Here is a 24,362-nt window from a genome sequence, read left to right as displayed (position 1 = left end):
TCTGCTGAGTAGTATTCCATTGTGTATATGTGCCACAATTTATTTATCCATTCTTCAGTTGAAGGGCATCTAGGTTGTTTCCAGGTTTTGGCTATTACAAACAATGCTGATATGAACATAGCTGAGCAAGTGCTCTTGTGGTATGATTGAGCATTTCTTGGGTATATGCCCAAGAGTGGTATAGCTGGATCTTGGGGGAGATTGATTCCCAATTTTCTAAGAAAGCGCCATATTGATTTCCAAAGTGGTAGTACAAGCTTGCATTCCCACCAGCAGTGGGGGAGAGTTCCTCTAGTTCCACATCCTCTCCAGCATGAAGTGTCTTCAGTGTTTTTGATCTTAGCCATTCTGACAGGCATAAGGTGGTGTCTCAGAGTTGTTTTGATTTGCATTTCCCTGATGATTAGGGATGTGGAGCAATTCCTTAAATGTCTTTCAGCCATTTGAGTTTCCTCTGTTGAGAATTCTCTGTTTAGTTCTATAGCCCATTTCTTAATTGGACTGTTGGTCGTTTTGATGTCTAATTTCTTAAGTTCCTTATATATTCTGGATATTAGTCCTCTGTCACATGTGGGGTTGGTGAAGATCTTTTCCCATTCTGTAGGCTGTCGCTTTGCCTTGTTGACTGTATCCTTTGCTCTACAAAAGCTTCTCAGTTTCAAGAGGTCCCATTGATTGATTATTTCTCTCAGTGTCTGTGCTACTGGTGTTATATTTAGAAAGTGATCTCCTTTGCCAATGCGTTCAAGACTACTTCCTACTTTCTCTTCTAGCAGATTCAGAGTAGCTGGATTTATGTTGAGGTCCTTGATCCACTTGGACTTAAGTTTTGTGCACGGTGACAGATATGGATCTATTTGCAGCCTTCCACACATTGATATCCAGTTATGCCAGCACCATTTGTTGAAGATGCTTTCTTTTTTCCATTGTACACTTTTGGCTTCTTTGTCAAAAATTATATGTACATAGGTGTGCGGGTTAATGTCAGGGTCTTCAATTCGATTCCATTGGCCCACATGTCAGTTTTTATGCCAATACCAAGCTGTTTTTATTACTGTAGCTCTATAGTAGAGCTTGAAGTCCGAGATCTACATGAACAACCTGAACATGAATGGCAGTAATGAAGGGCGAGGGTCAAGAGAAAGAGAGCCTGTGGGAGCGGGAGATCCCAGCTGGATCAAGAACAGAGAGGGAGAGCAAGGAATAGGAGACCATGGCAAATGAAGACCACATGAGAAAAGGAAGAAACAAAGTGCTAAAGAGGTCCACAGAAATCCACAAAGATATCCCCACAAAAGACTGCTGGCAATGGTCGAGAGACAGCTGGAACTGACCTACTCTGGTGATGGGAAGGCCAAACACCCTAATACTTGTGCCAGAAACCCCATCCAAGGACTGAGGAATCTGGATGCAGAGATCCACAGCTAGGCTCCAGGTGGAGCGCCAGGAGTCTAATTAGTGAGAAGAGGAGGGTTTATATGAGAGAGAATTGTTGAAACCAAGGTTGGATAAAGCACAGGGACAAATAGCCAAACGAATGGAAACACATGAACTGTGAACCAAAGGTTGAGGGGCCGCCAACTGGGTCAGGCCCTCTGAATAGGTGAGACAGTTGATTGGCTTGATCTGTTTGAGAGGCATCTAGGCAGTGGTACCAGGTCCTGTGCTCAATGCATGAGTTGGCTGTTTGAAACCTGGGACTTATGCAGGGACGCTTGGCTCAGTCTGGGAGAAGGGGACTGGACCTGCCTGGACTGAGTCTACCAGGTTGAGCTCAGTCCTGGGGGAGGCTTTGCCCAGGGGGAGATGGGAATGGGGGACGGGCTGGGGGGAAGGGGAGGGGGACAGGAGGAGAGAGAACAAGGGAATCCGTGGCTGACATGGCTGATATGTAGAACTGAAAAAAAAAAAAAAAGAAAAAGAAACAGAAAAATAAAAGAAGCTCCATCTGTGGCTGAACACTCCACAGACACTCTACAGTTTGACCAGTTGTGAGTTTGTCCATGAACTGTCATCTACTGCACCAAGAAATTTCTCTGATGAGATCTGAGAGCAACAATAATTTATGGACTGAGAGACACAAATGTAGGGGCAGTTTGATACTATGTCTAATTAGTGAAATAACAGTAGTAGGTTCATCACTGGGGCCTATGAGCTCTCCACACCATATTTATAGTTCCAGGCCAGTGTGTCCTTCTGTGAGTAGGCATTAAATCTAGCCAGAGGTGATTTATTACCCTCATAACATTCATGTCACTATTGCATCCATGTGACATATCTTGCCATGCATATCATTATTGTAATTCACAGGGTTCACGTCTGGGTAAGGCTATTGATGACTTTTCACCCAGCAGCATGCATAGAGCCCTCCAATACTATGAGAGCTAGCCAGCAGGGAGGAGCTTCCCATCATTACCAACTTATTTTCTCCATGTCCTATGACCAATGTGTTTGATACTTTCAGCAATGGGATCTTACCATCAAGTTCTGGCAACCAAGAGCAATAGCAATAACATCTATTGTTTTGGAAGTCTCCAGGACACCTCTGTTCAACAACTCAGAGGGAAGTATCCCATACCTGGCAGTGATTTTTTTTTAATTTGGCAACTTCTGGAAGGAGCATTATGCCCTCTGTGAGGTAACTCCAATTAAACTACTTTATGTGGATATTAATATATATTGCCTACATGGAGACTTTAACTCAGATACAGTTATAAATGTTTACTAATCTTATACTAAAGACATCAATTCATGCACTGTATAAGTGCACTGATTTCTGCATAGGAGAGACAAAGAAAACCACTGTGAGACATATTATTGTCTGAATATAGGAAAGCCAGACATAACGGTACATGCCTATGACCCCAGCACTCGGGAAGCTAAGGAAGAAAGATTGTGACTTCAAGGCCAGCCTAGGATATGTAGTGAGACACTGTCTCAGGAAAAAAAAATGTGGGGCAATCTTAAACACATTCAGAAAAATATCACTTACTATTTCACTGTTTTCCAAGAACAGCAGTAATTCTAATAGCTGAATATAATAAATTAAGATTGCACACTGACTCTCAGGGTATAGAAAGAACCAACTACTATTTGGCTGAGTGAGCATTGTGTCAAACTTATTTCTAAATATTTATGTTTATATCCCAGAATTAGAGCTGCTCTCAACCATCATCAAAGAAACTTCTTTTTGCAGTGAACAGAGATTAGTGCAAAGACTCACAACTGGTCAAAGTTCACAGAGTAAGTGACTCTCTAATGTCCTAAACTGTGCATGTATATCATCCCCTACAAGGCTCAGATAATGTCACTGAAGATGGGTCAGAATGGATTTAAGAACCTGAGCTTGGGTAAGATTGTTTTGGAACAAAGTGTTCTAGACGTGAAATTGTCACCATACTCATAAATTCACTGCAGCCATAGTTATTTACACAAGACCTGCACAAAATTGTACCAATGACTGTTGCATCATGCATGATGGTTGATCTTATAAGGCTCCACTCACAGATACTATTTGCAACCAATGGGATCTTGGTGGGGAGATGTTATTTTCTGAGTGCTATAGCCACTGGTAAGTTGTCCTCTCAGTAGAAGACTGCTTGCTGGGAATGAAAAAGGCTTCAGCCATAGTGAGGTGATGAGAAGGGTGGTGGAGGATCCACCTATGAAATGTCAAACAAAAGCAGCATACTCTCTACATGCTAATAATTTGGCTCAAAAATTAAATTAATCATAAATAATGATAGCAGCAACTTAGTTGATAGTAGTAATGAAATTAGTATGATTCACAAATAGAAATCTCCAAGTAACCATAGAAAGAATTATATAAAAATTCATGATTAAAATATAATGGAGAGAAGATGGCGGAGACAAGCAGACGCAGGTAGGCCTGTGGCGGCGGCCCACGGAGGTGGATGGGCCCGGTGGCAGCGGCCAACAGGGACATTTAGGCTCGGCAGCAGCTGGCGGAGACATTCAAGCCCAGCGGCGGCCCACAGAGGTGGACAGGCCCTGTGGCAAAGATAAGCAGACGGAGGTGGCAGGACCGGCGGCGGAGGCTGACAGAGACATTCAGGCCCGGCAGCGGCGGCCCACAGAGGTAGACAGGCCACGTGGCGGAGACGGGTGGACGCAGGTCGGGGACCCGTGGAGGTGGACAGGCCCAGTGGCAGCGGCCGACAGGGACATACAGGCCCAGCAGCAGCTGGCAGAGACATACAGGCCTGGTGGCAGCCTGCAGAGGTGGATAGGCCCGGCAGCAGTGACGGGCAGGGGTAGGTAGGCCCGCCGTGGCAGCCGGCAGAGACATACAGGCCCGTTGGCGGCCCGCAGAGGTGGACAGACCCAGCGGCAGTTGACAGGGACATACAGGCCCGGCAGCAGAGACAAGTGGACGCAGGTGGGCCTGTGGCGGCGGGCCACAGAGGTGGACAGGCCCAGGGACGGAGAGGGGCGGACGCAGCTTGGAGCGGGGACGCCCCTGGCCCCAACACCTGGGGAAGAGAATATATCTGTGGGTCGGAACCAGGGCGAGTCTGGGCATTCCGTCTGGGGATAACCCAGGGCCCAACTGCTGATCCTGTGAAACCCAACAACTTGGAGGTGTTGGTGAGACTACCCTGCTCAGCTGAAACCCATCTGGGAGAGGATTCAGATGCCTACAGTTTGAAGTCTGAAGAAACGAGATCAGCTGAGGAGTTGACAAATGAACAAAACGTGACCTGGGAACACAGAAGAAGGCGCTACCCAGCCACTAAACCAGATCACCAGAATCATAAGTATATAATTTACCGACTGAAATCAGCTGTCCCTGAAGAAACAGCCCAATAGCACCAATTTAACCAAGAACCCCTACTAAACCAAGACTAAAAATTAGAACAAGAGAGGCACTCTCAGACACAGACACCACCTGCACCGCACAGAGGAAAAGATGAGTAGACGCCAGAGCAAAAATACAGGCAACAACATAAAGACCTATATGGCAACATCAGAACCTAGTGATTCTACACCTGCAAGACCTAAACATACCATGACAGAAGAAACAGAAGAAATCAACCCTAAAAGTGACTTTAAGAAGATGATAGAAGCCCTTAAAGAAGAAATAAAACATTCCCTCAATGAGGAAATAAAAACTTTCCTTAAAGAGGAATTGAAAAACTACCTTAAAGAGGAAATAAAAACTTTCCTTAAAGAGGAAATGAAAAACTCTCTTAAAGAGGAAATAAAAACTTCCCTTAAAGAGGAAATGAAAAACTCCATTAAAGGGGAAATAAAAAACTCCCTTAAAGAAATGGAAGAAAAAATGAACAAAAAATGGGAAGAAATCAAATCAAGCCAAGAAAAAGCAATTAAACAGATGAAAGAAACATTCCAAGATCTGAAAAATGAATTTGAGATAATAAAGAAAACACATGCTGAGGGAATGCTGAAAACAGAAATCCTGACTAAACGAACAGGAACTACAGAAACAAGCATAACCAACCGATTGCAAGAGATGGAACAGAGAATCTCTGACACTGAAGACACGATAGAGAAAATAGATTCGTCAGTCAAAGAAAACACTAAAGACAAAAAAGTCGTAATACAAAACGTCCAGGAAATTTGGGACACCATGAAAAGACCAAACCTAAGAATAATAGGGGTAGAAGAAGGAGAAGAATACCAACTCAAAGGCACAGAAAATATATTCAACAAAATCATAGAAGAAAACTTTCCTAACCTAAAGAAAGAAATACCTATGAAGATACAAGAAGCTTACAGAACACCGAATAGGCTGGATCCAAAAAAAAAGTCCCCTCGCCACATAATAATCAAAACACTAAACACACAGAACAAAGAAAAAATATTAAGAGCCGCAAAGGAAAAAGACCAAATAACATATAAAGGTAAACCCATCAGAATAACACCAGACTACTCAATAGAGACTATGAAAGCTAGAAGATCATGGACAAATCTCATGCAGACACTAAGAGACCACGGATGCCAACCCAGATTATTATACCCAGCAAAACTCTTAATCACAATAGGCGGAGTAAACAAAATATTCCAGGATAAAACCAGATTTAATCAATACCTGTCTACAAACCCAGCCCTACAGAAAGCACTAGAAGGGAAAATTCAACCCAAAGAAGCTAAACACATCCATGAAAAATCAAGCAATAGATAATCCCACACCAACATACACCACAGAAGGACAACACAACACAACCACAAAAAATAACAGGAATTAACAATCACTGGTCATTAATATCCATCAATATCAATAGTCTCAACTCACCTATACCTGGCGATCTCTGAGCAGGCTTCAGATTTTGACAGTTGATGAAAGATACGACAAGCATTAATGTGTGGGTGAAAAGCTTGGTGAAATTCTGAGTGAAGTTTTAGTTAAAGTTGGTTGAACTTGGGATTGACTGGGAGGCCAAAGATTTAAAAAGCAGAAGATTCTCTCAAGACACAAGTTGTGTGATAATAGTGTGTTTTGTGTGTGTGAATGAGATTTTGTAAATGTTGAATTCTAGGCTTCGACAATCATTGTCAGTGCAGATCAAGCTGTAAGTATTTATGTTTTAAAACTTAAATTATAAAGCTAGTTACGTCTTTCTAACAACTAGCTTTAATGTTTATGAGCATATTTTACCTACATTACCTTTTCAGGATGTTGAGAAAGATGTAGCACAAGCACAGGCTGGAGGCTGGGGGCTAGATGGTTTTGAGGAAGAGGTCTTGGTGGACTCTTTCATAGAGCAAAGGGAAGCAATGCCTTCTGGGAAATGAGCTAAGTTTTAATCTAGTCTTTAAGATTAGAAGTCAAAAACAAAAATATTAAGGAAAGGAAAACCTAATTGATCTTTGAAGTATTGTTATGTGGAATTAAGTGGGACTTTTGAGGCCTTTCTTCCAGAAAACAAGGACTTGGTTGTCAGGCCTATATTAGGCCTAAACCTTGGTGCCATGTAGTTGTACTTAAATCATTTCAATGGAAAGTGTCTTAGTGATTGGAACTTCTAGTGCAGTTTGGAGTTCTTCCATTTGAAAAATGTGATATTTGCATGGGATTGTTTGAATCTTGTTTTCTAGTCCCTCCCCATCACCACCCTCATAGTCTGAAGGTAGATTTTTCTCTTGATAAAGGAACAAAAAAAGTGGACATCTTGTTTGTAAATAGGTATCTAGTAACTAGTGGTAAACTTGAAATGGTAGAATTCTTTAAAGCCTAATTCTAGGTAGCCTTAAGAAAATGTATCTTAATTATTTTTGAACCTGTATTCACCTTGTTTTTTTCAAATATCTTAAGTTATATTTTCTTTTTCAGAGCTGCTTCTTATTTGGGGCTACTTTTTTTTTTAATTGAGGTGTAATTCATAAAAGGGTATATTGTTTTGATGAGACTTTTTACAACTGTGGCTGGATGTCTTTCTTTAGTCTTCCAAGAAGGGCCATTTTACTTTTTTACTTTTTTAGAGTTACTTTTTAAAGTCATGAGATCAACAACTTGGACTACTATGCATGTAAGTGCTAATGCAAATTAAAGCCCAAGTTGACCTCCAGCAGCAGTTCATTCTATGTTGACAGTGAGAGAACACTTTGCCTGTTAGGATACTGTTACTCGTGAACTGAAATGCTGAAGAAACCCCTCCCCCTATTTTGTTTTTTGCAAAAATCAAGGTATATTCTAGGGTTTCCTGGTTGACCTCAACAGATAAACTGAGATGATAGTCTTAGTTCAGAAATGATCTGAATGTAGATTTACAGTCTACGTGTACAGCTGGCTAAGTGAGATCGCTTTCACAGTTCTGCATGTATCCCATCGGCTCCCCATTAGTCAATGAACTCTTAAAATTGGTATTGTAACATTATCACAATGTTTTGCGCCAAATTTATAAACTTTACAGTGCAATATGTGTTCCTTTTCTGAGGCAAACCAAAGGTATATTTTTCAAGGTTCTGCTGCTATCAGCAGCGTTGATGGAGGATTTTTTATACATTTGTAATAGATAGAAATAAACCAGAAAAAAAAAAAGAAGAAAAAAAAAGTGGTGGAGGAAAAGGTGAACACTGCAAGAATACTCAAAAGGGCTGAGAGTTGCAAACGCCAAGAATGGCTTTGCATAGTAAATGGAATAGAACAGCTCTGAACTATAGCTTACTTTTCCTGGTTTGGTCTGACAGAATGATTGAATGCTTTTGTACAAAAATCAGAGCCTTAAAAACAAGGATTTGGTGAGATTGTAAAATGGTGTGCCACTTTGGAAAAACAGTTTGGTGGTTGGTCAAAATGCAAAACATTGTTACTCTGTTACTCAACAATTCTACCCTTAGGAATATATCCTCAAACTACTGAAAATGTGCACCTATGAAACATGTACATGAAGGTTTACAGCAGTGTGTTGCTAATAGTAAAAAAGTTAAAACAACTCAAATAGCTATCGAATACTGGAGAGAAATAAAATGTGGCTTATTCATACAATATAATATTATTAAGACATAAAAATGAATGAGAAACTGACAGATTAAATGACTTTGGTGAACCTTCATAATTTCATTTGTAGATCTTTCCATTTCTAATTTATAAATACATTTGGGGTTATAAATTATAAATGTACTGCCTCCTGTCAACATTGTATACTTCTATTTGATGATTTCTGTGTCAAACATTATATGGAAATGTTTCCAAGTATTTACTGTATTAACTGTGAATGAATAGAACAAAATAAATTGCCTGTGATGGAAAAAAAAAATATATATAATGGAGAGAGAAATATAAAATTTAATTCAATTTGCTGGAAAGTAGAACCAATAGAAAATGGGAGAATGCAAATATTAATAGACCACCACTGATCCTTTGATAGATAGTATAAAATTTCATTCATTTCTGCCAAAGAATGTGACCATAATCCCTAATCTATCATCCACCTAATGAGTTACATTCATCCCACCAGAGTGTTTTCAAGCTGTGTGGGTGAAAAGGGGTCCTTTTCTCCAGCCACTGAGCTATAAATTTCACAGATAAAGTCATCAAGACTAGCATAATCTTTTGGCAAACTTGTCCCTCAGGATTTATGTGTTGATCTTAGATAAAAGCAGAACAAGAAAATAAACACACTGTGTTCATTAAGCTTCCATTGATTATGATGTCATAATAACTCCCAGATCTTAATAGTTTAGAAAAAGCGAGGCCCTTAGTTCTCAGTCATGCAGTGTGACAAAGAAGTCAACATCAGCCCTGCTCCATATTGTCTTCATTTGTGATCCCAGCCAAAGGAAGAGCCCTTATCTAAGACAGTCTCCTTCTTTTGGCAAAATGGTAAGAGTGATTACAAAACAATCAGTCTTAAATCATCTATTCCAAAATAGCACAGGCTACCTCTTATTTCATTAGCCAAAACACATCAAGCAGCCTACGCCAGTATCAACACTGTAATGATTATTACCCTTCATCAGAGACAGACCATCAGAGTGGCCTGAGATGGATGAGACTAGAACAGCAGAGCCTGACTGTCTTAAGCAAATATGGTGATGCCATGGTATTTCCTAACCATTGTATTTTTGTTTCATCATCCCAAGACATTATCTGGAGATTATCTTAGTTCATATGTAAATGTCTGATCAAATTGCCTCTTCTCTAAGATTTGGGTTAACTAGACTCTGTTCATGTTCTTCCCTTTTCATTATAATCTGTTTATTATGGTAAAACATTGTCCTCATTTCTGTGTTCACATATGTAACATACACATTATAGAAACATACATGTTTATATACTTTTCCATGTAAATATCTTTTCTTCTCAAATATTTTTATTCAAATGTATAGCAATGTATATATTAAAATAAAGAAACAGCATTTTTTTTAAAAAAAATTGTTTTAAGCAATAGCTAGAAGTTGATAAGCAACAAGAGCTGTTTGGTAATGGGCTGTCATTCACCACAGAGAGGTGAAGGGTGAGGCATCCCCAACTAAATTTTTCCACCTGTTTTCCCAGATATTAACATGGAACACTTTGAAAACATGGATTAAAACATAGAGAAGAAATGGTATAAGTCAGTGTTCATTGAAAGATTGGAGACAAATACATCCATTGATGATTTTTCAGTGAGTCGAGATACCAAACACCTTCCAAACACTGCCCTGCATTTACACACCATTGGATCGGATGGCATAAACCAAGCATTGGATGAGGAGGTTGGAAGTTCTGTACAGGACCAGTGGCAGTGGAGCCTCTCACGTGTACCATCTTCGTAATCAACCAAGCAGATGCACAGATCCCCTAATCTCAACCTGCATCCCTCTTTACTATAAAGAAAACTGATGTCGCTATCTTCCTTTAATATCAGTAGAACAAAGTGTTGTGACCTTAAGTAATTTTCCCAAGGCCACACAGCTATTTAGAAATTCTAATGTTATTGTCTAATAATACACACTATTTTTAGTGATGGTTCTTCTATCATTCTCTTGGAATATGTCCAGTAAGATAAAACTTTCAGACTCAGTTGAATGGCAGTATTCCAGTTGAAGTTTTAGGGTTTTTTTTTTTTCCTCCTACCTACCAATTCAAATTATAGGCAATTAAGCATTTTTTTCCTTTACTTTTTTTTTTTTAAATTTGATGCTTTAAATGACTTTGCGCATTAAGATTTAGAAACTAGAGTTTTTTGGACAACTAACACATGTTTAATGAGTGAAGTCAAGTATTAATGTCTTAGAGAGGCTATTATTTGTTTTAATATATCAAAGGACACTCTTAGTGAAGGATGACCTGGTAGTTCTTTTATGAATACAGCAAGGACCTTTCATGTCACCATGAACTTAATACTGGCTCTTGTGTTTTCCTTTGCAATCTCTTTGATTGGATTATGTTTAAGGATATAGGGGGCCTCTTGTCTTTTGAGTTCATTTAAGAGTTCATTTTCCAGCTTTGACCATTGAGCTCAGGAATTTCAACAGCAATTAATCAGAACTATCCATATCGGAAACGTCATTAATCTTTACCAGACAGAAGTGATTATGTTTGCAACTCAACTTGAATGGGCTCTTTGGAGGCAGGATTTACCATTTTGCAAATGTTTTGAAAGGGAAGTCATGGCTTTGAAGTAAAGTGGAAGAAACAGTCTTAAAGAGTTAGAACGAAAATCTGAGAGTCATTCAACTGGTCCCGGAAGGAAACATTTGTTTCTGCTACAGGTTGTAAGAACAGTCACTTCAGGCTTGAATGTCATCCAAGCTCACATGAGGGCATATGGTTACTTATGGTCCAGGCTTCAGCCAGCCCTCAGCCCTTCTTTGCTCTACCCCCTCTATGAGCTCATTTCTTCCTGAGCTCAATTATCACCTCAATGCCTCAGTGTGGATGACTCATGGATCCATTCACTTACCCTCCACATATTGAATTCCCACTGCTGCAATAACCATCATTGCGATGGCTTCCATTTGTTGAGGCTGCAGTTCTGCCAAACACTGAGCTAATGCTCCCTTTGCATGGAAAGGGATGAGGAATAGTGGGTAAGATGCCACAGGCTCTGAATGCCAATGTCTTACAAATCCTCACTGTGCTACTTGGAAGTTGAGTAGCTTAAGGCAAGTTACTCAGTTTTCTGGGGCTCTGATTTGCCCCCATTAAGGAAGGCTATGAAAAATCAGTCTTAGATGTTTTGTTTTTGAAGTTAGTTACATGGATTAAAATCAATTAGAATTAATTATATGAATGAAGAGATTTCATGTAAAATGCCTTAGTGCCTTATTCCTAGTAAACTTAAGAATAGTGCTGATTTAAATAATTATAGATTATCACTCTTCTCTTTTATATAATGCCATAATATTCCTAGGATGTAGGTACATCTTTGTCCAATTTTAAAAACATGAGTATGTTCTTAATAATCGTGATGAGGGCCTCTCTGGGTTATGGCCCAAAGAGAATAATGCATTGTTATAAAACATAACCAATCATGGCCTCAAATACAGGCATAATCAAATAAGATGACTGCTGTAGATATCGTTCTATATAAATAAAACACTGATGGCCAGTGACCAGGCAGGAAGTAGGTGGCTAGGCAGGAAGTAGGTGGGACAAGGAGAGAGGAGAATTCGGGGAAGCAGAAGGCAGAGGCAGAGAGACACTGCAGCCACCGCCATGACCAGCAGCATGTGAAGACGCCAGTAAGCCACCAGCCATGTGGCAAGGTATAGATTTATAGAAATGGATTAATTTAAGCTATAAGAACAGTTAGCAAGAAGCCTGCCACGGCCATACAGTTTGTAAGCAATATAAGTCTCTGTGTTTACTTGGTTGGGTCTGAGTGGCTATGGGACTGGCGGGTGACAGAGATTTGTCCTGACTGTGGGCAAGGCAGGAAAACTCTAGCTACAGATGACAATGGTAACTATAGTAACATCAGAAAGTGCTGGAGTTATGATCCTGACATTGTGCCTGTAGCCCTACTCCCATTTCCTGTCCAGGGATACATGTTAGAGCTGGAAGGACCATAAAATCACCACCCCAGAGAACACTAGAATGCTCTATTTACCCACCCAGGGCATCTACTACTCAGAAACATTAAGGAATGTGACATGACTCAGTGACACAGGCTAAGCTACACTCTTTTGAAGTGTAAATTTATCATCCATCACCTTCGTTACTTATCTGCTGCTCTTTGGAGGTCAATTCTTTAAAAGACTCAAACTTGTTAAGTTCTTTCTCACATTGTAATTAATGGGAACCATCTCCACTGGAACCATCCCGCTGTTTGCCAGACAGAAGCAGCTCTTTGTCAACTAAACTTAGGTAGATTCACTATTTGGGGAATGTGTTGTGAATAAAAACAAGACTTTGAAGAAAGTGAGCAAAATAGTCCCCTTCTGTTGGTTCAGTTAAAACAAAGCACCAGGAGTTGTTGATTAGTCCCTAATGAATTTCCTTGTTCCTGCTGTTGGATTTGAGGACCTCCTGCCTTCATCCTTTCTTAAGGAGACTCTGATGGCTGACAGCATGTCTAGAATTGATGTTTCTCACTGTGTTCTGAGCCAGGACTGTCTCTCCCATGGGTTACTCTAGCAGCTCCTGCCAGAATAACTTGCCATTACCTCTGCTGCATGGAAAAAACTGCTTGAAGAATTGCCACAATGGTGTTTCTAAAATACAAGGTGAGTATGTCATTCTTTGGTAAGAACTAGCCAGCCTCTCCACTGGACTCAGAGCAAAGTTTACCTCTTTTATAATCGCTCAGGCTCCTGAACAATCCCACTCCAAGCTCCTTTCCTACAGCCTAACCTTGCACTGGTAGATCCTCAACTGTCCCATGTCACCTGCGCTGCCAACTGTACTACTCAGAAACCTTAGAACAGCAGTTCTCAGTCTATGAGTTGTGTGTGACCCCTTTGGGGATCAAATGACCCTTTCACAGAGGTCACCTAAGACCATTGGAAAACATAGATATTTACATTATGACTCATAAAAGTAGCAAAATTACAGTTACAAAGAGCAAGGAAAATCATTTAGTGGTTGGGGTCACCACCACTTGAGGGACTGTGTTAAAGGGTCACACAGCATTAGGAAGGTTGAGAACCACTGTCTTAGAACCTTTGTCCTGGTTGTTTCTTTGTCTTTACTTAGAGACCTGTGGTTGGCCTTTTTTCCAGATCTGTGCCCAGACATTTCCTTCTCAATGAAACTCACCTGGGTTATTAAGCTAAACACGACCTTTGTGTGGGTGAGTGCACAACTGTATATATGCACACCCACTACTTCTGGCCTTTTAAGTATGGCAGCATCTAGGTAGCATCAACACCAAACCAGGACATGTTGTAAAATTAATGTGGATCCCAAATAATTAACGACATTCTAATTATGCTGGGATAGTAGGACTAGACAAGCCTTCCTTGGGCAAAAACTCCCCTTAGTTAACTTGTGACTTTTCCTTGCAGGGTAAGAGTGCTGAAAAAATCCAACAGTTAATGTGTCTCAATTTCTCCTAATCACTTACTTCCTTTGGAAAAAATCACTAGTATTTGTCTATTGATTATGCGTATTAGTTGTCTATGAACTCCCAAAGCACTGTGAAAGGATATAAATCTATTTCTATGTTCATGTTTTCTAAAGGCCTAAAGTAGTATCTGCCACTACAGTAGACTCTTAAGAAATATTTGTTGAATTGAGTGAATAAACAATATGAGTAAATCAAAAATGATCTCAAAATTCCTTCAGCCTTTGAGAATGAGAATTATTTATATTTGATGCCCTCAAAAAATGGTAAAAGTGAATGTGATGAAATATGAATTAAACCTACGGAATTCTGGGTTGTATATGCTTTGGTGACAGGATCTTGTAACATAGCCCAGGCTGGCATAGCACACACAATTCTTCTACCTCAACCTCCCAAATGCTTGCATTATACCTGTATAGCACAAAGCCCAGTTGTGGAAATCCAGATTTTTATATATGTGGTGTGAATGTAGTATGTGTGTATGTGTATATGTGTGTGTGTGTGTGTGTGTGTGTGTGTGTGTGTATTGTTTGTACAACTGTGCATACATGTGTGTGAGCATGTGTCTGGCAGCCCAAAGTTGACATAAGGTGTCTCTCAATTGCTCTCCACTTTGTCTAATGGTGCAGAGTCTCTCGACTATGGAGCTTGTCAGTTTCTGCTCTTCTAGCTAGCCAGCTTCCCCCAAGAGTCCCTCGTCTCTGCCTCCTAAGTGCTATAATTACAGGTGGGTTACCATAGCTACCCAGCTCTTATGTGGGTGCTGAGGACCCAAAATTTGGTTTTCATGTTCATATGTCAAGTCTTTATCTCTGAGATACCTCTCTACTTTGAATTCTGGATTTCTAATATTGGATCTGGCAGGTATACCACTCCATGATCCATCTCTGTCTTCCTTCCTTCAGAGAAGCAAATGTCTATATCAAGGTCACCAAGTGATTCTCCTGTTCTCTACCCTCAACCACCTCTGACTTGTTCCCTTTTATCTTTAAAAGGCTCAGATAGAAGTTCCTTCTTTAATTGGTGCGTAGCCCAATCATCATCAGAGAGGCTTCCTCCTACTGCTGATGGGAGCAGATGCAGAACCACACCTAAACATTAGGCAGAGCTAGGGGAACCTGTGGAAGAGGGGGAGGAAGGACTGTAGGAGCCAGAGGGATTGAGGACACCAGAAGAACATGGCCCACAGAATCAACTAAGCAGGGCTCACAGAGACTGAAGCAGCAATCACAGAGCTCCACAGGTCTGCACTAGGTCCTTTGCATACCTGCTGTGGCTATTTAGCTTGGAGTGTTTGTTTAACTACTAACAGTGGGAGTGGAGATGTCTCTGACTTCTTTGCCTGCTCACAGGACACTTTTCCTCCTACTGGGTTGCCTCATCCTGCTGTGGATGATTGATAAATAAAACACTGATCGGCCAGTAGCCAGGCAGGAAGTATAGGTAGGACTAGCAGAGAGGAGAATTGAGAGAACAGGAAGGCAGAGAGAAGGAGACACCAGCCTGCCATCCAGGGAGCATCATGTAAAGGCAGCAGGTAAAGCCACGTAACACATGGCAACATATAGATTAACAGAAATGGGCTGAGTATAAGAGTAAGAGCTAGACAATTGTAGGCCTGAGCTAGTGGCTGAGCAGTTTAAATGATATAAGTGTCTGTATGTTTATTTTATAAGTGGGCTACGGGACTGTGAGGCTTGGCGGGACCCGGAGAGAAAAACTCCACCTACATCATCCTGTCTTGAAGAGGGTTTATGCCTAGTCTTATTACATCTTGTTATGCTGTGTTCCATTGATATCACTGGGAAGCCTGATCTTTTCTGAAGGGAAGCAGAAGAACAGTGGGTCTGGGGAAGAGGGGAAGTAAGGGGTGGGGAAGATGGGAGGACTGGAGAGAGAGGGGAGGCTACACTTTGAATGTACTGTATGAGAGAAGAATAAATAAAAAAATAAAAACAATGAAGGCCAGCCTGGTCTAAAGAGTGAGTTCCAGGACAGCCAGGGCTACAAAGAGAAATCCTATCTTAGAAAAATTTTTTTCTAAAGTTCCTTCTTAAATCTGTTTGCTTCTTCTTCTCTCCCCCGAAAGAAAAAGCCACATCCACAAGAGAGTGTTAAGCAACACTAACAATATTTTTGTGCCCTCACATGTTCTAGAAATGCACATGTCTCATTACATACACTCACCTCACAGTCCACAGTTGGCTTGTTTACTGTTTCTTACCTATGCCTTTTAGATTTTTGCACCTGGGGCTCTGACATTCACCTTTGGCTTCCCAACAGCTAAGGTGGCCCCTGTGCATGGAGGGCACTGTGTATCCATTCATTGATCTGAATTAAGGTGCATTTGACTTCATGACAACTGATCTTTCTCTACCCAATGCACCCATGCAGTGCAAGCTGTGTGATGTATCATTCCAGTTTAACACTGTGAGTTACAGCACTGTGGTATCAAGGGTACATTCTAGCATATGGTTGCTTTGTTATAGTTTATTGTCCCCCATTCTCACCCCATTCCTGACACTGAATAACTTCCAGCTGTCAGTCGTCAGTGCAAGTGACTGTGCTCTTTGCTCTTTTGCACATATTTAGTTTAAGCTGGGTTGTTTTTACTTTAAGCTGCATGTGAGAGAGTATGTAGTGGATATGGAGGTTAGAGGATAACCTGGCAGGTCAGTCCCCAGCTTCTATCTGGTTTGGCACAGACTCTTCTTTGCTGTTGTGTACATCAAGCTAACTGGCCCATGAGCTTCTGGGGGTTCTCTTGTCTCTGTGTCCCATGTTCCTCTTTGAGCTCTAAGATTACAGATACCATTCATTTTACCCATCTTCTAGAGATTTGAACTCAGGTCCTCATACTTGCGCTGCAAGCAATTTTACCCACCTAGCCATCACCTCGGCCCCTAAATGGACTTCTTTAACCTAGGCATGAATGAAACCACTTTAGATGGAATTTGAAGTTATCAAATATAATCATCTTATATGGAATTCTCATACTCTGTCATAAATTTTAACATAGATATAGAATATATGCATACCACCTACATGCCCCCATGTATCAACTAACCATCCCAAAAATATATGAGATAATATTACTGAAGGCATATTATTTGTTTCTTTAATATTTTGAGGGCTGCTAAGAAAGTCCACACTAGGCATCACTAAACAGTTGGTCTATGGCATCTCGTATTTTCTACTTTGAGCTGTTGGCCACAGCATATTCCAAGATACCTTTGCCATATGCTTATTATCCCTGACCCATATTTAACTGACTGTACCCAATTTCTACTATATTCTTCTCCTTCTTTTCATACTTTCATGAGGTCTAAATCTTTGAACAGAAAGATGGCTGGAAATAACTGAAATATACTGTGAAGGTAGGTCAGGACTATCCAGATTGGCACTGACTGGCAAATACCTTACATTTTACCATCCACACATCCATGTCAGAGGCTTGTACAATGAGAGAAGCCAGTGTGTACTGGAAAGGCTCTCCAGCATATAACAATCTGACCCTGCTTCGGTCCATCATAAAATAGATAGTTTCTTGTTCCCCATCTGTACTGGCTGGTTTTGTGTCAACTTGACACAAGCTAGAGTCCTCAGTTGAGGAAATGCCTCTATGAGATCCGGCTGTAAGACATTTTCTCAATTAGTGATCAATGGGGAGGGTCCGGCCCATTGTGTGTGGTTCCATCCTGGGCTGGTGGTATTGGGTTCTTTAAGAAAGCAGGCTGGGGCCGGGCGTGGTGGCGCACGCCTTTAATCCCAGCACTTGGGAGGCAGAGGCAGGTGGATCTCTGTGAGTTCGAGGCCAGCCTGGGCTACCAAGTGAGCTCCAGGAAAGGCGCAAAGCTACACAGAGAAACCCTGTCTCGAAAAAAAAAAAAAAAAGAAAGCAGGCTGAGTAAGCCAGGGGAAGCAAGCCAGTAAGCAGCACTCCTCCAGGGCCTCTGTATCAGCTCCTGCCTCCAGGATACTGCCCTGTATGATTTCCTGTCCTGACTTCTTTTGATGATGAATAGCACTGTGGAAGTGTAAGCAGAATAAACCCTTTCCTCCCTAACTTGCTTTTTGGTCAGGGTGTTTCATGGCAGCAACAGAAACCCTAACTAAGACACCATCCTTGCCCAGCATGTTTTCTCTGTTCAGTATGGAATCAAGTAATTTAAATGACAGGTTCATTTGATGTAAGAAGTGCTGACCCCTCCCTACCAGTAATTCCAGATTCTTTCTCCCTTAATCTCCATCTCAATGAGGTATGGGGAGAAATGGGCTAATGTTAGTAGAAATCACAAAGGCAGGTATCTCTCCACATTGCTTATATTATCATGAGATGATCGTCATAAAGGACAAAAGCCAGTAGGGTCTGTAGAAAGTCCCTGCCAGAGTGGAGCCCTGACAGCCACTAGGAGTTCAAATGGTCTTTATGAGCATAGATGGGAAGGCTGGGAAACCAGCTCTTTGAGCACACCCTGCTCACCTTTCGCTCAGATGACATCTGTATTTGAGCAAATGTCAGCAAGTCTGCAGGCTTTGGCAGAGCAAATGTTCTTTTTTCCTTTCATGCCCATCCTAAGAGGAATTGTGTAATTCCAAAGATTGTCACGTAGAATTCTTGCTGGCACGAGGCCACAGCAGAATGGTGCTTGCTGGAGGAGGCAAATTGTGAGTTAGGTTCACTGCTGGCAAATTGCATTCTGTGCTCAGTTTAATTTAGTTTTTATAACTTTCCTGAGGTTCATCTGGCCTGGCTCAACTAAACTGGTTTAACAGATCAGTTGAAGTTTTAAAACTATCCAACTTCCTAAGATTTTAAAATGTCATTTCATTCAATTTCTTGGAATGACAAATGTGAAGAACTAACATTTTAGAGGTATGAAATTATCCACACAGGACAAAATTAAGCAAAAACATCGATAATAAATTACACCAGGCATGAGCTTATTCATACTCAGGGCAAATGGGAGATGGGAGGAGCAGTGGTGTTCACATACTTATGGAGTAAGAGTCTCTGAGCAGTGGATTCTTTAAAAGTAATTGGAAATCCATTATCTGATGAAAAAGATTAAGGACCTATGCTCGAAAGTAGAGATGAAAAATCAGGAACTCAGTATTCTCCATTGACTCAGTTTCTGCATACACAAAGTGTTAAAGGACCATGGATGTTGTATGCAGTGGTTTGAATAAGAATGACCCTCATAGGTTCATATACTTGAAAGCTTAGTCACTAGGGAGTGACACTATTTGAAAGGATTAGAAGGATTGGGAGGTATGGCTTTGTTGGAGAAAGTGTGTCTCTGGGGGTCATTGAGATGTTAAATGCCCATGCCAAGCCCAATCAATCTCTCTCTCTCTCTCTCTCTCTCTCTCTCTCTCTCTCTCTCTCTCTCTCTCTGCCTAAAGATTAGGGTGTGGCTCTCAACTACTCCATGCCTGCCTCCGTGCTCTCTACCATAACTAAACCTCTGAAACTGTAAGCAATCCTCTGATTAAATGCTTTCTCTTATAAGGATTGCCATAGTCGTAATGTCTTTTTACAGCAGTAGAAGAGTAGGTTGACTAAGACAGTCTTAGTTACAGTTTCTAATGCTGTGATAAGCTCTATGACCAAAAGCAACTTGGAAGAAGAAATGGTTTCTTTCATCTTACAGGTCCAGGAAACAGTCTATCACTGAGGAAAGTCTGGGTAGAAACTCAAGGCTTCAAGGCAGGAACTTGGAGGCAAGAACTGAAGCTGAGCCCATGGAGGAATCCTTCTTACTGGCTTGCTCATATGACTTAATCAACCTGCATTCTTATACAACGTAGAACTACCTGCTGGGGGTGGGTAGCACTGCCCTCCCAGTGGGCTGGGCCCTTTTCATCAATAATTAGTCATGAAAATGGGCTACACACTTGCCTACAGACAATCTGGTAGAGATGCTTTCTCAATCGAGGTTTCTCTTCTCAGACAACTCTAACTTGTGTCAAGTTGAAAAATCACAACGAGAACAGATGCCAACCTAGACTGCTGTCTCTAGCAAAATTATCTGCCATAGCTGAAGGGGAAAGAAAAGCTTTCTAAGGAAAAAAAAAAAAAAGCATGCTAAAAGAATTCTTGTCCACCAAACCAGCCCTACAAAGGTAACCGAAAGCAATACTTCTGACCAAAGAGAAGAATAAGCATAGCTAAGAGACTCTAGAAATAAAATAAATGTGACTGTTAATCACTGAAACACAATCTACAACTAAGAACACGACAGCAAAAAAAAAAAATGACTACAGTCAACACAGACCTTTTGATAATAACTTTAAATATTAATGCCTTCAACTCTCTGATCAAAAGACCCATGCTAGCTGAGTGGATTAAGTAATGAGATCTATCTTTCTGCATTTGACAAGCTGGTAAAGCAAAAGGTGAGTCATCTGTACCTGTAGAACACTCCTAGGGGGAATATACCACTAACCCTGGTTTCACTGTGAGCAGCAAATGTAACACTGGCCAGATGCACAGGAGCTGGCAAAGTACCTACTCTCCTAACTCCAGAGTTGAACCAAGTTAGGCTTCCAGCCTCAGTAAAATTCTGATATTGATTACTAAAAGCCAAAAAAGGAAAAGATCAAATGGTGATGGGGATGATTTATTTTTCTGTCACATGGGTAAAGTGACCTTTTCACGAAGCTGGAAAGGACACACCCAAGTCTGCTCTCCGCTCGCATCATCATTTATCTCAACTATATCACAATTGAGTTTCGTTTTTCTTACATTTCGTGTATGCATTTGGCATGGGGGGGGTGGCTTACATATTTGTGATCACGCATATGTATGGGTCCAAGTGCATGGTGTAAGGAATCACCCTCAATTGATCTTGGTGGTATACCCTATTCATTGATGCAGGATCTCTCAATTAAACCCAGATATCACCAATATGGCTGATCTCTTTAGTTCGTTCCTGAGATCTCTAGTCTCCCCCTTCCCAAACTAGAATTGTGGGGGTCCTGTCAAACCCAACTGTATATAGGATCTACTGACCCAAACTCCGGTTCCTGTGCAGATATGGCAAGCATGTTTGCTACTGAGCCATCTCACCAAACCACAAGTAAATTGCTAAGGAATATATTTTACCTGCTTTATTAAAACCTTAGAATCCAGCGATCAGGTCTCTGAGGGGAGAGTAATAAGCTAGACGTATTTTTAAAAGTTGAGCATGGCTAAGTCAAGCAGGGAGAGGCTGGTTTAAAAATCAGGGCCAAGTGAAGGATATTCAATGGAAAAAGGACAGAACTTGAGAAAATCCACCTAGAAGGTGAGAAATGATACATCTTATAATTATTTCAGAATGAGTGAGTGAATAGAATGCACACTTGTGTAAGTTCTCAATAAATCTCTGTGACTGAATACTGGATAAGTGTGTGAAAATGAAAGTGTTCCTCAGTCCACAATGCTGAATTGCATCTCTAATGATCCCTTTAGTTTGTTACATTCTTGCTAATACTACTGGTCAGTTGTGATAATAAACGTGAAATTAAATGTAGAATATATATACCTGTCAGTCATAATCCATAGACTCAGAGCCAGTATCTTAAATCTTTATTTACTGTCTGCTTAACACTGAGCCTGCCCACCTCAACCTTAATGTTCCCATGTACCTCAGAAGGTAGAGTGATCCTCTAGCATGCAGGAAGTCCTGTGTTCAGTTCCCAGCATATCATGAAACCAGGGATGATGGTGCTTGCCTGTAATCCCAACATTCAAAGATAAAATCAGGAAGGATCAGGAGTTTAAAGTCATCCTCAGCCACATGGAATTCAAAGCCAGTCTGGGCTATATGGCACCCTATCTCAAGTGTGAAAAAAAATGGGACATTGGGAAAAAATTGATTTAAATTTTTAATCTTAGGTGTCTTTTCAATAAATCAATAAACTTGCATATATATACATATACACAGAAGTAAAATAAAGTTCCATATGTATGAGTGTGTGTGTGTATATATATATATATATATGGAAGTAAGATTTCATATATTTATACATACATAAAATTTTTATATATTTATATTTAATTCATATACATATGAAATCTTACTTCCTGGTTTCATCTCTCCAGACCATGTTTTGAAGGGACTGGAAAGCTGAAAGTTCACATTTTGGAATTTAACTTTCCCTGGGATGAATTACATCATATAGTGGAAAGACAGCTAGTCAGCTACAGATTAAACTCGAGATCTGCTCCATATCCCATGTGTCATTGGAGGGCTCCACTTCTCTGGGCCTCGGTTTTTCCATCTATAAAATGGGACTAAGTCACATCAGCACACAGAGTAATGTGTTGATTTTTAGCGTTGTTTGTTCCAACCTCGAGACAGATCAAAGAATTCAAAGTGAAGGAGTCTGCGTGTTATGGTAAGCGAGTTTCTAAAGATGTGTGCTGGTATTATGACAGTTTTCTCTCTGCAGTAGACTTTATCATAACTGATTCTACTTTGGGAACTTCTAGGTCCAGTGCCAGCCTATAGCAACATGGGATAATGATGTTTAAAGTGGGATTTTTGCCTCTCACCTGAGTTTGGTAATAAGAGATCTAATGTGTGTGTGTACATTCCCTGCTCATCCCTCTGACACCTGAGTTGCTCGTTTCTAATTTAACTTAAGTCTTTTTGAGTCATCCTTGATCTCTTCCAGCTTTGTTACCTGAACTATCCATGCAATAGTGCTTTTAAAACAATCTTTCCAAATTCACATCCAAACTGACTCTCCCTCACTGCATACAGTAGATGGTTCCCATTCAAAATCTCTGCAGGGTGGTGGTGGCTCACACCTTTAATCCCAGCACTTGGGAGGCAGAGACAGGTGGATGTTTATGAGTTCGAGGCCAACCTGGCCTACATAGTGAGTTCCAGGACAGCCAGGGTTACACAGAGAAACCCTGTCTCGAATCTTTTACTATTGTCTCATTGTGGACTATAGTCTATAACTCTGAGAATTCTGTCCAGATAAACCTCCACATATCTCTGTGCAAAGAGACCAGGGTAATATTTTCAGGTCCAGGAACTCAAAGCCTCATAAGCAAGATTAAGATAAATAAAAAAGCTCTCTTCCTAGTGGGCTCCGATTCTGCCCTGCTTTGATAGCAGATGATGTTAATATTTTCATCTGCAGCACCTTTCTCTGCCTGTCTTTAATAAAAGAAGGTCCCCACCCCACTTATCAACATCCAAATATATGAAAAGAAAATGTTCTCTGGGAGCCTCTTGATGTGGTTAGAGCAAAGCTGAAGATTCTATTAGGCAATCATTCAGCTGAAGGAAACTGCATGAAAAAGGCAACCCTAATATGAAATTCTTATATGTGGCAAAGGGGTCTTAATTTAGAAAACAACAACATAAATACAAGAGTAGACCACATCAGCAAACAGGTCCAAGGCCACAGAGAGAGTTAGTCCCATAACTCAACCCTCAAAGCTCAAAAGAAAAAAAAACAGTATTTTAAATTTGTACTAAATTAACTCAAAGACAGTAGCCTTTGCAAGATGCTCAGTTTCTGTAGGCAACATGATTCTTTGCAGCTGTCCTGCCAACTTCATCTCATCACCCAGCACTATCGTGTATCCGGCCTGGCTCCTTGCTGGGTTTCCTAGGATGTGCACTCAATACAACAAATACTGAGGTCCGGGAGATGACTTGGCTGTTGAAGCATTTGCTTGCCAAGTGTGAGGAGCCGGGTTCAGTTCCCTGACATGGACATAAAAGATGGGTGTGGTATGAATCTGTAACCCCAGCACTCAGGGTCTAAGAAGGAGGCAGGCAGGGGCATAGCCGAATTAGTGAGCCCTAGGTTTAGAAAGAGACCTTGTCTCATAAAATAAGGCATAAAATAGGATAGAGAGAGATAGAGGAAGGCCCCTCAAATTGACCTGTGGACACCACATGTTTATACACACACATACACACACACACACACAAACACACACACACACACAAACACACACACACAGATACACACATTCACTGGTACACACACCCACATTCACATGTACATAACACACACACACACACACACACACACACACACACACACACACACACACATACATACACACAAAAAAAAATCTCCAAAATTTACTGAGCTCAACAGTTAAGAACACTAGCTACTCTTCCAAAGGGCCTGGGTTCAATTCTCAGCATCCACATGACAGCTGACAGCTATCTGTAACTCCAGTTCCAGAGGATTTGACACCTTCACACAGACATACATGTAATAAAAATGCAAATGTGCGTAAAATAAAAATAGATAAGTTATAAAAATAAAGTCCTGTAAGAATAGTCAGTTAAGTAATTTAAGTTTAAGGCAGATGTTCCCTAGTGCTGATGTGTAAATGGATGACAGAGCCATCTAGAATGTCCT

The 24,362-nt window shown here is 40.8% G+C and overlaps 1 long non-coding RNA gene across 1 annotated transcript; it reads left to right on the top strand.

Annotated features, from left to right (window-relative positions):
* The first annotated feature begins 9,186 nt into the window (after nt 1-9,186).
* Nucleotides 9,187-10,314, top strand: LOC119087545. Its single transcript, XR_005091011.1, has 2 exons — nt 9,187-9,307; nt 9,983-10,314. It is a non-coding gene; the product is annotated as an uncharacterized LOC119087545 (long non-coding RNA).
* The last annotated feature ends 14,048 nt before the right edge of the window (nt 10,315-24,362 follow it).

The sequence above is a fragment of the Peromyscus leucopus genome, chromosome 3 (assembly GCF_004664715.2).
Source record: "Peromyscus leucopus breed LL Stock chromosome 3, UCI_PerLeu_2.1, whole genome shotgun sequence".
Taxonomy (NCBI): Eukaryota; Metazoa; Chordata; class Mammalia; order Rodentia; family Cricetidae; genus Peromyscus; species Peromyscus leucopus.
The sequence above is the reverse complement of the archived record's forward strand: the minus strand, read 5'-3'. Positions and strand labels throughout refer to the sequence as shown.